Source organism: Rhinopithecus roxellana, chromosome 7, assembly GCF_007565055.1.
Source record: "Rhinopithecus roxellana isolate Shanxi Qingling chromosome 7, ASM756505v1, whole genome shotgun sequence".
Taxonomy (NCBI): domain Eukaryota; kingdom Metazoa; phylum Chordata; class Mammalia; order Primates; family Cercopithecidae; genus Rhinopithecus; species Rhinopithecus roxellana.
In genome coordinates, this window is record NC_044555.1 from 76281063 (window position 1) to 76296279 (window position 15217).

General features: G+C 38.2%; 1 protein-coding gene across 1 annotated transcript in view; it reads right to left on the minus strand.

Annotated features, from left to right (window-relative positions):
- Nucleotides 1-14371, minus strand: part of MID1 (midline 1) — a 409520-nt gene extending 395149 nt beyond the window's left edge. The window contains exon 1 of the mRNA XM_030934192.1: nt 13952-14371. The gene's annotated coding sequence lies outside the window, so the exon portion shown is untranslated. The remainder of the gene's footprint in view (nt 1-13951) is intronic.
- Between the last annotated feature and the right edge of the window lie 846 nt (nt 14372-15217).

Here is a 15217-nt window from a genome sequence, read left to right on the forward strand (position 1 = left end):
AATCTTCAAATTATCATCTTCCAATATTCTTCTCTTGGGAGTTCCCTGGAAACTTCCTGCCAATATGCAATCCTAGCACCTGAATAAGAGCCATATTTTGTAGACTATGAGAGTAATCTTCCAGATGGCTTATTTTGTAACATTCCGTAAGTTACAGGGGACTCAGTATATATAGGCATGTCCCCCCAAGCCTTTCTAATCAGTGGGCTAAGGAGAGCCATTGTTCTATTCATTATACCATATGCCAATCCCTTCTCAAATCTGGGATCATAATTGATGGGTTTTCTTTTTTCCATAGGTCGAGCTTTTGTTTCATGGCTCTCATGTTCTTGAGCAGCCCCATTGGCCTCAAGCCCTTACTTACCCTAACAGTAAGATAATATCACCCATCAAGGAGTCCTAAAATGCAGTCCATTGGAATTAAAGTGATAGTCTTTGCTGTTCTAAAGCTTATCTGTGCTGGACACGTACACAGCCTGGAGGGCAAACGGATTGCTCAGCAGCTTGCCGGGGAGAGATAAATAGGCAGTGAAGGAATGAGCAGACCCTGGCACGACAAACCGAACTGGGCAAATCCATAAAGCTACAGCCAGTGAACAAACAACAGCAGTCTCATATTCAGTCACTGGAAATGTGAAGTTTCTTTTGACCTAATGTGTTAATGTGAACCTATGATTCACACAGTCCCAAAAGACAACAAGTTTTGCAGCAGGCCCAGGAACTTCTGTTATAATGTCATCTATGGAAAAGGTCAGGAAAGCAGAAAATATGATCTTTATAATTTTTGTGTACCTACAGGGTCAATTATCTATTAAACAATCATATAAAGTGATCATTTCAGGGAAACACTAAAAGAGACTTAAAAAATAGTCAGTAGATTCCAATGATTTACGTCATAAAGAAACAGACCATCTTAAGTAACACATGGACAATAAAAGCAAGTAGATGGTTGCATTTTAACCAGGGCACTAATGGAGGTGCTATGGCACTGTATCAAAGTAAAGTTTGCCATCTTCAGAATTGCCCACTGGAGTTTTAAATACAGCGGTATAACTTTGAGTCAACAACTGGTAAGCATTCCCCGACCACTCTGAGCATCATTCTTTGCTGCAGGTAAGAATTAATAATTCATCACTAACATGCCGTGTCAAACCCATTTTCTGAAATGGGCCTGAAATGTGTGATTGACTGTAACATGAAAATTGGCCATAAAAACAATTCCTCGTGTTGCTGAATGGTAAACATAAGTTATTATGAGCAAAATTACAGTAAAAATAAATGAGCAAGACCAAACTCATAAGAGACTGGATTTGAAATTTCAAGTGTAGGCTGTAAGCCTGGCAGTTACCAAGTCAAGTGCTGGGTACTCTGTAAAGCTTAACAGTAGGAATGGATCCAGATACTACAGCCTTTTACTTTTTCTTCTGCAGAAATTTAAAGCATTTTTATAAATACTAAGCCAGATACTGCTCATTCAATAAATGACTCCTGGGAGTATAGAAGACATTTGGGGGATTAACTCTTTAGGCCACCAAGCTATCATTCACTGCCTAAGAATAATCTTTATTAAGGTAGGAAGAGCCAGTCTCCTCTGGAACATCTCACAGCTTAGAAGCCCCAGATTCTTGCCAATTAAGCCTTTTCAAGTGGGAACATTTAAAAAGAAAATTGCATTTGCACTACTATTGCAGAATAGGACTAATCACAAAGATTAGAACAGCCTTGTCATCTTCAGGGGTTAGTTCCACTGGGATGGACCCTACCAGGACACTAGTACTAAGTCACTCAACCCTTGGCTGGCTGTTTTGGCATGTGGACTAACAACACTCCCTTTGTCTTATTCTTGCTTTCTTCTAATTGCCCACTTTCATTTCTGTGCTGTTTGCTCCTCCTTTCATAAAGATACCTAGAGAACAATATATTTTAAGCATCCACCAGCTCAAACACAATGCCCGTGTTTGTCTCATTTCTTATTTCTTGATTTGTTAATGTTAACTTTTCATTTCTTACTTTTCTTCTTTATTTACCCTTTTTGCTGATTTCTTTAACTTGCAAGCATTTCCCCATAAATATTTCTCACCCTTTCTTTTGTTTTCTTCCTTTCTCTCTCTTTCTCTTTTTTGGTCTCCAGTATTTTCCAGCAATGTGTGGCTTGCCTCTTCTTGATCCCTTAGTCCTGCATCTGTTTGTTTGCTGGGCTTTTGTTTATATATGGGGGATGGGCTTGGCTGGAGAAGGCAGTAGGTTTTTGTTGCTTTGGGACCTCCCTTCCTCTAACATCTCTTGCTGATCTTTTCTTTTCTCATTTTTTTCCTTTCTTTTCCCCCCAACCTCTCTGGTCTTCCACTGATCTTGTAAATCATTATACTTGGTCTTAAAAAATTATGACATTTTCACAGTAACCAAAACAGCATGGCACTGGTACAAAAACAGACACATAGACCAATGGAACACAATAGAGAACTCGGAAATAAGGCCACACACCTGCAATCATCTGATCTTTCACAAACCTGACAAAAACAAGCAATGGGGAAAGGATTTTCTATTTAATAAATGGTGCTGGGAGAACTGGCTAGCCATATGCAGAAAACTGAAACTGGACCCCTTCCTTATATCTTGTACAAAAATCAACTCAAGATGAATTAAAGACTTAAATGTAAATCTCAAAACTATAAAAACTCTAGAAGAAAATCTAGGCAATACCATTCAGGAAATAGGAACGGGCAAAGATTTCATGATGAAGATGACAAAAGCAATTGTAACAAAAGCAAAAATTGACAAATGACATCCAATTAAAGAACTTCTGCACAGCAAAAGAATCTATCATCAGAGTGAACAGACAGCCTACAGAATAAGAGAAAATTTGTGCATTCTGCCCATCCTACAAAGGTCTAATACTCAGAGTCTACAAGGAACTTAAACAAATTTACAAGAAAAAAACAAAGTAAGCAAAGGACATGAATAGACACTTCTCAAAAAAAGACATACATGTGGCCAACAAACATATGAAAAAAAGCTCAACATCACTAATCAATAGAGAAATGCATATTAAAACCATAATGAGATATCATCTCATGCCAGTCAGAATGACAACTATTAAAAAGTCAAAGAACAACAGATGCTGGCGAGGTTGTAGAGAAAAAAGAACACTTTTACACTGTTGGTAGGAGTGTAAATTAGTTCAACCATCATGGAAGACAGTGTGGCAATTCCTCAAAGATCTAGAGGCAGAAATACCATTTGAGCCGGCAATCCCATTATTGGGTATATAACCAAAGGAATATAAATAATTCTGTTACAAAGATACGTGCACGCTTATGTTCATTGCAGCACTATTCACATGGAAAAGACATGGAGTCAATTCAAATGCCCATCAATGAGAGACTAGATAAAGAAAATGTGGTACATATACACCATAGAATACTATGCAGCCATAAAAAGGAATGAGATCATGTCCTTTGCAGGGACATGGATGGAGCTGGAAGCCATTATCCTCAGCAAACTAATGCAGGAACAGAAAACCAAACACTGCATGTTTTCACTTATACATGGGAGCTAAATGATGAGAACACATGGACATATGGGTGGGAACAACACACACTGGGGCCTGTTGGGGAGGTGGGGGGATGGAGAGCATCAAGAAGAATAGCTGATGCATGCTGGGCTTAATACCTAGGTGATGGGTTGATCTGTGTAGCAAACCATTATGGCACATGTTTACCTAGTAACAAACCTGCACATCCTGCACATATACCCCTGAACTTCAAATAAAAATTAAAGATAAAAAAAAATGACATTTTATTTTCTTATATCTTTCATCTAACTTTGAAAAGAGTAAAAACGAATTAAAGCTTACCCTCCTTAAAATAGAAAAACGTTCAAATGGACACATACAGTTGTGTGTGTGTGTATGTGTGTGTGTGTATAATACATACATAATATATAAATAAAATGTACATAGAAATGTATATAAATACGTACAGTGTTGCTTTATCATTGATAGTGACCCTAGTAAATAAAACAAGAACTGGCTGTACTAACGTCAATACGTGGAAATAACCTACTAGAACTACACAAGCCCTGAAATGGTCTTGGAAGCATCAACACAGATTAATTCTTTTATTTTGGAATATAGCAATATAAACATTTCATTGGATTCATTAGTATTATGTATTTAAATTTAAATTTAACATTGATCAACAGCAATACATTATATGCAACACACACATATACACACCCTATTATTTTATTCACAGGCAGGTCATTTATAAATAAACTTTTGCATAGTCTAAAACTCATATATTAACTTATGCTACCAAAATACAGCCTAGGTAAGCAGAGAAACAAATAAAACAAATGGACAAGTATATATAAAATAGACTCTTTTAGAGATAACACAGGACAGATTTTATTAACTAATTTATGACCTACAGTCTGTTGGCAGAGGCCTTCCTCCTCCCTAATTTCAGTCTTTCTGAACAGGAAAAACAGACCAGAAGGCTTGATGGTGTGCAAATCTCACATCTTTATCTCTGCAAGAGCTTTATTTGGGGGTCTGCAAACAGAAATTCTCACCATTTTCCATTGATTGTAATGTTTGATGTGTTTTTTCTTTGCTGAGACCTTCACTCTGGATCATTCTGCCAGGTTCCTTCATTATCTTCAAACTATTGGCAAATGATTTATTGACAGGTAACTATATTCATAGACAAAGTGAACTCATTCTCTGGTTTGACACTGTAGCTCTCACTTTCTTCTATTGCACTGTGACTCCAAAAATACCCACGCTTGCAGCAACTACTATTGCACATATTAACCAGAAGTTTCTATGGAGTGCTCCTGCTTTGAACTCAGCAAAGCCACAGTGAAAATGGCAGTCCCTTTGGGAGATACTATTCAGATTTAAAATGGACTTTAAAAAAATTGCACTTCTGTCTTGAAATCCATTTGTGCTAACATGGGTCATGTAGAGGAAAAATTACGAAGGCAATGAAAAGAGAAAGGTCTTTACATGGCTAGGATTTTTTTTTTTTTTTTTTTTTTTTTTTTTCAGATAACAGCTTCCACTCCACTTCCATCCTCACTCCTCCCATATACCCAAATCCCAATCTGGGTACACACAGTAAAATCTTAAATATGCACATTAAGAAGCAAGTGCAATCTAGTTATCTGAAAGTTCATACAAACGCTTCTCAGTCTTCCACCCAAATATTACACAAGTGAAATGACAAAATGGGATGCCTCCCACTCTCTTCCACATGTTTTTCTATAGGAACATAAGCGTTTGGATAACTGAATAGGATCTTGATGGGAAATTTAAGCTTCTTAAGAATTCAGTGAAAGATAAATGTGGTTTTATTAATACATACATATGCTCAAACCGTAGATATACAGTTCAGTTCTAAAATAAAGAGACTTACATAATGTGTGCCAAGAACAAATGGAAAGAAATGGAACAATGCAAGGAGATATAAATTTTGGTAGTGACTTAGATCCTACAATGCAACAACACCTGAACAATGGGAAGCTAATACCTTGATTCCACAAGGTTTAACCTCTTCCTCCCCATCACCTGCCCATTCCAAGGTTTTCCTAACCCTATGGCTGCAGCTTTCACTGCCTAATGACTCCCCTTAATGGGAGACTATTTGGAAGCCAGAAAGGAATTCGCTGAGGTCACTCAAGGGTAGTGGAATTACACATGTCACATAAAATGCTCTTGCTAAATTGATGCTAGAAAAACAGAATGGCAAAACCTTCACCCAAACCCTATTGGGAGCGTGGAGTTAATGGAGTGTGCTCATCTGTTAGTGAAAACTCTCAGGTTACAGTTTTCTAAATCCTATAGTCCTCTTACAAATGATAAGGGATCTCAGCTGAGAAAAGCAATGTAGCTTATTCCTATTTGGGATCCCTTAATCCAGGTTGAGGGGAGGGGGTAAGGGGGTTGGAATGAAATAGAAAGAATTCACCAGACAACTGAAGTTAATAGCTGTCCTGTACATTATCAACAAGGAGAAAACTTCACTTAGGTAAACTTACAGAGTGTTGAGATCTTGGCTGTCAAGACCCTCATATCCCACTCCAGGAAGTTATTGAAAAAGTTCTTCTCCCTCCAGGCTTTATTGCTGGTGAATTTGTGGGTTATAATAGTATCTCACATGTAGGACATGTGACCATGCATGAAGTGATTTTCATTCATGCAGACCTCATCTGATTGTCCCCAAAATTCTTGAGGTTAATGTTTATTACCTAATTTTTAAAGATGAGGAAACTAAGGTTCAGAAAAACTTAGTATCACACAGCTACTAAATGGATGAGCTAAGACTTGAACTCACACCATGACTTTCCGCCTCAAAGCTCATGCATTTTTCCACTCAATCAGGTTACTCCCTTCCGCTAAACCAGGCCAACTTTCATTGTCCCCTACACCGCCATCCTTCTAGATATGTGAATCAAATTCCTGAGAGTCTGCTTTTACACCTCCTAGTCCCTCATCATTTCCCTTGCCCCACGCATCATCCACTCCTTTTGATTTCACCTCTCTAAAATAGAAATGAAATCCATCCACTTCTCTTCATCTCTACCACCATGATATTCGTACAAGCAGATATTATTTTTGCTTTCCAAGGCTCCTGTTTGGTTCACCTACATTGACTCTGATGGCCCTCCAATCTGATCTACTATGTTGATGCAAAAGTAATCATGGTTTTTGTAATTACTTTTAATTGCAAAATACGCAATTACTTTTGCAACAACCTAATATTTTCCAGGTTGCTGCCAATATGAACTTTTCAAAAGACCACTGTCACCGCTTGCTGAAAACTCCCTCATAGAGTCTGGCCATTTCCTACCCCTGCAAACACACTGCCTCAAGTCCTTTCCATCTAGCTCTCAGCTCAAGCAATGCCCTCTGCCTTTCTCTGCCTTCCTCTGTAGCAGATCAGCTACATCTTCCCAGTACAATCTCATGGCAACATATATCTCCATTTTATAGCTTTTATTCCAGGTGAACTTTTACTCATGTCTGTGTGATATTTCATCAATGTTTGCCTCCTACACTTGACTGTTACTTGAATGCAGGTTCCACTTTAGCCTTAGTACATAGGGTGATGCCTGGTTCAGAGAAAGCATTTGACAAATATTATTGAACAAATGTAGAGCTTCTCTTTCTTCTTTTTCTCTTTTGCCTGCCCTCTCTCCATTCCTCTACTCTCATCCTTATTCCTTTCCTGTCCCATCTTCATGGGACTTTGCTCTCTTACTTAGTCTTCATTGAAAAGAAATCTGTGCCAAAGCAGTAAATATGGCAACTACAAATGTTGTTCTCCCTAAAGCCATTTAATTTCAACTAGGACACTCTTGATGCCTTAAAAGACAACAAAATAATTCTCTAAAGCTGATGTTTTAGCTGTTCTCATGAGATGGGGAAGATACACCCTATTTCATGAGTTCTCCGGGGAAATGCTTTCCCAGTTTAACCCAGTTGATATTGGGAGGTATCATACATTTGTAGCTGCTCAGGCTGCAGTTGTGATATAATTGTCAATGCCTGCCCATGAACTGTCTTGATCATAGCAGTTCTTACTGTTGTCAGTTCACTTGAGCTATAGGCATTATTTTAAAACAAGCTTTGCCTGTTAGGAGAAGAGAAGTTGCACACCTGGCAAAACCACTCAAAGAAAAAGGAAGGAGGAAAGATTTCCCCCCCCCCCACCCCCGCCAGTCCAAGAGAGAGAAAGAGAGAGAGAGAGATCCTTTCAAGGCTCAGGTAGTACTGGCAGAAAGTTGTCTGGACCCAAGAGACTTATGGACCCCACCAAGCATGCTAGATCTTAATGCATTTGTAGGCATATGTTTAAAGCATTAAATAATTAGCTCACTGAGATGTGTAGCAACTTGATGGGCATTCCTTGGGTTATGAATGGACAACTGCATTCTCTTGTAGGCCCATTTGTGGAAAGAATATAGTCTTGATCATCACCTTCTAGTAGAAATGCAGAGCGAGAAGTTCTTTATTTAAAAATGCTGCATTTTGGCCCAAAGTATGTTGGCATGATGCAGAAAAGCACAGATACGACGACTCAGTTGAAAAGTTAAAGCTTTTTAAAAGTTTATCTCACCTATATCTTCCATATTACTTATGCACAGGGGGGAGACATATGAGTTTTAAATAATCAGTCTAAATAAGAATCAGCCAATAACTTTCTTTTAGAGAGTTATTTCTCTCTAAAAGTGAATAACTCTCTGTTAGAGAGTTATTTCTCTCTAAAAGAGAATAACTCTCTGTTAGAGAGTTATTTCTCTCTAAAAGAGAATAACTCTCTGTTAGAGAGTTATTTCAATAAATTTAGCATAAAATACTTAAGTGCTAAGAAAACATTGTGTTATCGATTAATTGGAAGAATTCTTTCTTTCTTAGCGGTGAATCTTATAATCGATCATATATGAGATTCAATAAAAATAAGTCAGAAATAGAGAGCCATTTGATCTACACTTTGATAAAGCTGTGCTGCTTCCTCATTACACAAACACCATATGGCCCCCACTTGCCTTAGCAAAGAGTGAACTCTTGCCAAGACATGTTACCGCATGGGATACATTCTCTCCACATCTTGGGTGCCACATCAGATTAAGTGTTACATTCTGCTGGGGTGGGGTGTTGGAGGATGTGGAATTAGAGAAAAAGACTGGGGTCTGAGGGTAATCCAGGGGGGCAAGTGGCTTTTATCAATGAATTTGCTAGCCCAGTTCCTCCCACCATTGCTGGTGAAAAAGATTTCAAGCTGTTAAATTAATAAGTATGAAGTGAGTATTTTTTGCTTTATAAAACACGGTACTTTCAAAAAAAAAAACACCTTAAAAGGGGAAAATCTACATTGAGAAGATGTAGATTGCTACAGAAGAAAGAAGTCTTTAGAACAAGGGTGTCAAACACAAAAACCTACAAGGGACAAACAGGTAACACCAATAAGCAAAGAGGACATGCTGTAAGACATTAGAAGGTATATCATGCTTCATTGAAACACAAATTTTAAATCATTGAGTGGGCAAAATTACATAAGGGCCACCAGTGTGCATCTGCTTCTACTTCTTCAACACCTGAATTGTTTACTTGACAGTGTGCCTAACTTATCTCCACCCATTTCAGATCTAGCCAATATTTATTGATTGGCCTCATGCCCAGCATTGTGCCAGGTGCGTTCACAGACAGGACCATTTTCAATACTCATTAACCGTCCAATGAAGTGTGTATTTATGTCTCCATCGATAGATGAGGAAATTGAATCCCCTAGAAGTTTAAAATGTCTTGGCCAAACCCACCATTCATTGCTCTGGAAGAAACTTGGGAAGCACTACCATTCTTTTGTTTCTTAACTTTGAGCCAAGGATATCAGTTTGAGTAAACTTGTTATCTGTTCTCTGGTAGTTTATATGCTGTTTTGTTCCCCCAAGGCAATACATGATGAGTGTGTCACTATAGATATAAATAACTGCACAATTAGATACTCAGGGGGAGAAATAATTTTGGTTAAAATAATCAAGGCCTCTGTTGCAGAACAATAGCTATAAATAATTCAGCCTTTTCTGGCTCAAGCTCTTTGACCAAAATTCCAATTCTGTCACATGTTAAAACTCAAACTGTCAATTTGAGGAGGTTCTGCTTAATTTCAATTTTGTCTCAAGTTTAGACAAGTGAAGAGCAACTCACAAGAGAGTGTGAGTACACTCAACTCACACAGTTAGAACCATTCTTTATGCAGCTTCAGCTATCACGTACCATGCATTTCTGAGAATGCTATATTCCCCAAAGCACAGCAATCCATTTTTATTTTCTTTTAAAATAAAAATAACATTAAATGAACCATTGACATTAATATTTATAGTAATTCAATGTCTTTGAAAGGTTCGTTCACAGAAGATTCCCTTATATGTGATTGCAAGCAATTAATTTAAAAATGTAAACGTACTTTTACATTTAACTAGAAGTCATAGTCCTGACTATCACCTCACCAGCTAACCTTTCCTCAAATATAAATATATTTTAAATTGGTTTTACTAATGCCCTAGGTATTTGGAAAATCCTACTGGTGCAAACTAATTATTAATTCATAGTCCCCAATTCTAAGCCTTACACGTATGACCTTAGAAGTAATGGCAGCTGCTCTTGCCTGCTTTATAAGAATTGTTACTGAAACTTGTACGTTAATAATTTCCAGTGATTATAAGCCATTATAAAAGCTCTCAAGTTACCTAGAACTCTGGAAATAGCTCTTATCCATGTGGCACCCCAGGAAAACTTGACAACCCCAAAGGGAGTGGTTTTGAAAATTACGTTAACAAAATATAAAGTGGCATCATCCAACTCTCAGTTATTTATAGATGCACTGCAGGGAGAATCAAGTGGTCTTTCCTCTATAAGCACACCAAGTTTATTGGCATCCACCTGCCATTATCTGACATGGAAATCATCTGGTCAGTGAAAGCATGAATATCTTGACATATCAGTTACTTGTTCACTGCCCACCAGTGTTTTGTGGCCACCAGTTGGGAAGCTCTGATTTAGAGAATGATTAACAAAGGAGTGAGTGATCAAGTAAGTTTGCAGCAAATCATGTTTCACATCCTGCACCATTCAGGTAATGAGATTTCTCTTTGCAGAAATGCTACCCATTGCATGAAGACTTGGTTTAAATTCATCTGTCTCTTATATACCCGCTTTTCCTCCAGAGTGTTTAGCATAGGACTTCAAAAGGCATTCAATAAATATTTGCTGAATGAATGTAACAGGAATTAATAACGCAAAAAAATGTTTTTGAAAGATAATTGATGTCAAATGGTAGGCAGAGGAAGCCAGAGAAAGTTCACCAGTGATAGAAATGCTGCGTACAATTTGGTACAATGCCCAAAAAAAAGGATTTGCATTTAACAAATAACCTTTAAAGCCAGGTTCTTTTATGTCCATCACCCCTGGACTAAGCCATATTAGTGGTGGGAGAATCCCAGCCAAACAAACCCTGACAGCAGTTTGAGAAAGGGAAGTATAAACAATAACCAAATGTTAGAAAGGATTCTGTGAAGCACTTTGTCATCAGTTGTTCAGGAAACCTCTAAGAATAGAATAGCACACACACATACACATACACATACACATACACATACACATACACACACTATAGAACACATCATTAAATTCTTTATAAAATAAAGAGGACAAACTGGATAATATGCAGAGGGTCCTAACACTCTCGTGATTGCATGAAAGGTGATAAACATTACGATATTTTTCCTTTCATTGAGCCCCCAGGCCCAAGTTAATACAGTGTTGAGGTATTTTGATTGGTTTGATCAATATTCTGGACCTAGATTGTCAAAGGCAGTTTCCTAACTTTAAAACATCATGACAGAGAAATTGATGCAATCTGCACCATATATGGAGGTAAACTGAGGAAGCTATGTGATCCAGAAATAACCTTCCAGGGATCAGCTCAGGCCAGCCACAGCCTGATGGCCCATGTGCCAAGAGGGGTCAACAACTGGGTATGTCTGCAACCCACTCATCATTTACCAGTGCTCTATGGTCCATACATTGAGAAGCTAATTAATTTCATAATATCAGATCATTTCTCAGAATGATCACCCTAGAAACGAGCCGTCAAGTAAGTTTGCAGCAAACCATATTTCATATGGTGCACACTATACTTTTCTCAGGGAGTCAAAACACATATTAGTAAATGAACATATTAAGGCTCTGAGAAGACCTATTTCCCATTGTTTGTTTTTTTTTTCTCCAGTATTTTCCAACCTCTTTTAACCAGGGCACCTAATAACATCTTGCAGATCTAAGGAGGCTGCTGAATCGTTAAACCTTCCATGCAAGCACACAGTACTGTGACTCGAAAAGGGTCAATGCAACAATATAGGTCCTAACTGTCTTTAATTGGAGGATTAGTTCAGACACTGGAAAAACTTTAATCTTTAAGAAGGAATCCTCCTGGAACTTTGTTAACACTAAAGTGTTAAATACCATAAACAATATTATTACCCCCAAACAGGCTGCTGAGGAGCCAGGGATGAGTAGATTCTAGCCGTGAGACTCCCAGTCATCTGCAATAATTCATAGGCCACTGGCAAGGATAATTCTAAACATGAGATCTAAAAACCCTATGCATACACCGCCCCCTTGCTCTCCCTACCTCAGGAGACTTATCTGTCTTTCTGGTTATATATTCCCTTGGCTGTTAGTGTAATTAGTGTATAATAACTATGTACATATCAACTCACAGGAAAAACGGCAGACGTGCTGGCTGATTTGGCTTGGGGCCATCTCATCGGCAGGGTGAGACAACCTGGTATTAAACCATCTGTTATTAACTGTATATTCTAAAATAGTGTTTTGTGTCTCCTGGGTTGCTGACTCTCATTGACAGCAACAGAATGTCAAGACTCATATTTTTGTGAGCAGCACTGAGGAGATAAACTTTAAAACATTTGCATTGTCCCTTCTGTTCTGCTGCTTGTGCTGTTAAGAATTTTATTTACTAAAATGTCCATTGTATTATACACGGTGCTTTTCTATGTTTCATTCTCACGGAAGTGAAGAAGTTTCATTTAAACTGTGTCCTTGCGAAAGTTATGCTTTCTAGAGTCAAAGATCCTAGAGAAAATTGGCCATAGCTTTTGTCCCTATGACTAGGCAGTTGCCAATGCCTGTATGAAATCAATAGTCTCACTAGGGAATGGACTATCACTTGCATTTTTTAAAAAGGTGGTCATTTTCTCAAATCTGCTTATTTGCACTGATTACTTTTCTTTAAATTAACTTAAGTAATTAATTTCATAATATCAGAAATCTGAAATTGAGTCTTTGTGCCACTTGTTGCAGTCAGTAGCACAAACCTGCTCCCCAAACTCAGGATTAAGTCCGTATATGACAGAAAACAACAGTATTCCTTTGAAAGACGAGCAGTCAAATCATTCAACACAATTATCCAAGTTAATTCAACTCAAAAAACATCACCATGAAAAAATAAAAATAAAAACTTTTACCTGATTCCAAATCACTTTTGACAGCTACAAAAAATTGACTTTCTTTGCAAAAGTTTTACCTATGCCCCAGAACTCAGTTGAAACAATTTTTTTCCTTTCCCAGTTATCTCTTATCATTGGCTATTCCCAAATATAACTAAAATTTCCCTGCAAGTCTGTCAAACAATTTCACATTTCCGTGTTTAATTACATTCAGATTGAGATTTTTGTACACATAGAGAATATAGCCAGATTTTGACTCAACTGACCACAATACCTTTGACATAAAGCCTTTATACACCGTTCTTGCCATATATAAAAATAGACATACGCTCCTTGTCAAAACACAAGAGCGAGCTTCTTTACATTGTCTAGAACAAAGAGGCCAGCTCGGCTTCTATTTTTCCTCAGTGTCTCAGAAGGTGTCCTTTATTACATATGCAGGACACAAGGATTTTGCTGCTGTGTGAATGAAAAATTATACCTTCAGACTGCCTTTTTAGTGACAAATTAGGCTTTTGCAGACCATCATACTGCCTGTGGTTTTAAGAACCCCATTCAGATTTACTATCACTTCCATGGGGACTCAGCCTTCCTCACAAAGCACCCCAAGGCTAATTTCCACTGTTTTAGAGTGTAACAAAGATGAGAAAGTTTGCTCATCACGATAGTATAGAAACGCTTGCCTAGGAAAAACACTCTCTGGAATGTCTAAAGTGCTAAAAATCATTCCCTCTGTGGATTCTTGGTGTGCAAAACAGGCAGAAAAAGTTGTCTGGAGGTATTCGCAAAGCATTGTATTTGTTCAGGAAGGAGTTGTGGGGTTAGAGGCTGAGCAACGCCTCTTACTTTGCTTCCTGGGTGAGAGCAGACAGGCGTGCCACTTAGCAGAAACAAGCAGAGAGAGAGTGGTAAGACTCACCGGCTTCCCCATTTTTCCCAGGACGGGGGTTTTTGTTCCTCTGTGATCTGGAAGAGACAAACCTGTAGGTCCTCCAAGCAGGCTGGTCTGGGGCAAGTGCCGGCTCTTTGCCTCGGATCAGCTGAATGGCTGGGGCGTTCAGGAAGCTTGCTCTGTCCAGCTCAGAATCACTCCCCCTCTCCAGGGTGTGTGCTTACACGCCTCTCAGTCAGCGCAAAAATCCGCCAAACTCAGGTCAGTCTAACAGGTTTCCTTATATAGGTAAACATGAATTGCATTCCTGGTGAAAGAAGTTAACTAGGAATCCTGGTAACCTGGTTAACTCTACACACGCCAGAATGGCTCAGAGTCGGTCAGCCTGCGTAGGGGTTTGGTTGCAGTACAAAAGGATTTGTGCAATTTAATTAAAATCATCTTTATCCTGGCAGTCTGTAAAATTGGCCCTTGTAGTGTAACTGTGAGTCAACAGCTAGTATTTTATATCATGGGCTGTGACCAGCCTTATATTATCTGAAGGCATTGTAGGGGAAAAAAGTGTAGCATTTTATAAGTTGTCTTTCATGTTTTTAAAACCAGAGTAATTGAACTTGAGATTATTTTCAAAGAAGTGAATAGAACATGTGACAGAAAGAGAATGTGAATAAACCTCCATCAAGTAAGGCTCAAATGCCTTATTTGAGCATAGTAACGAACAGTTATTCAACTTTCCCAGGCCTTTGGTGGATAATGCAAAACAATCATTTTGAGTTTTCTCCCTTTACAATGCAGTAATCGCTACTGTATTTTTTGATGGGCAAAATGATAGATAATGACATCTATTCCAGTAACAACCCTCCTAAGCCCACATGCTGATGTGTTATTTGATGGTTTCAGGAAAGAAATCTAAGACTTGCGAATTTGCATACTTGGATGTAAACATTTTTAAACAACTTCCTTGATTTAAGAAGACAAGAAAATATATCTTTAAAAGAACTCTATAGCTCTTCCCCTTACATTTTACATACTACCACCTAGTAAAGTAATAATTTTAAAAAATTCTAGCCAATTCCACTGAAGACAATATAGAGACTTGAGACTTTCCTATGTACTGGAGATGAAGATTGTCTGCTAAAAAGGACCTATCTCAAAACAAAACACTTGTTTTTATTTCGTCCATGGGTTGACTGCTCCTTGAGTAGTGACAACATTATTAAAAATAGCTCAAGGCTGTTTTAGGTCTCTGCTTAGGACAAGCGAGAGAATGAATCTTCAGATGCCACCTCAGCG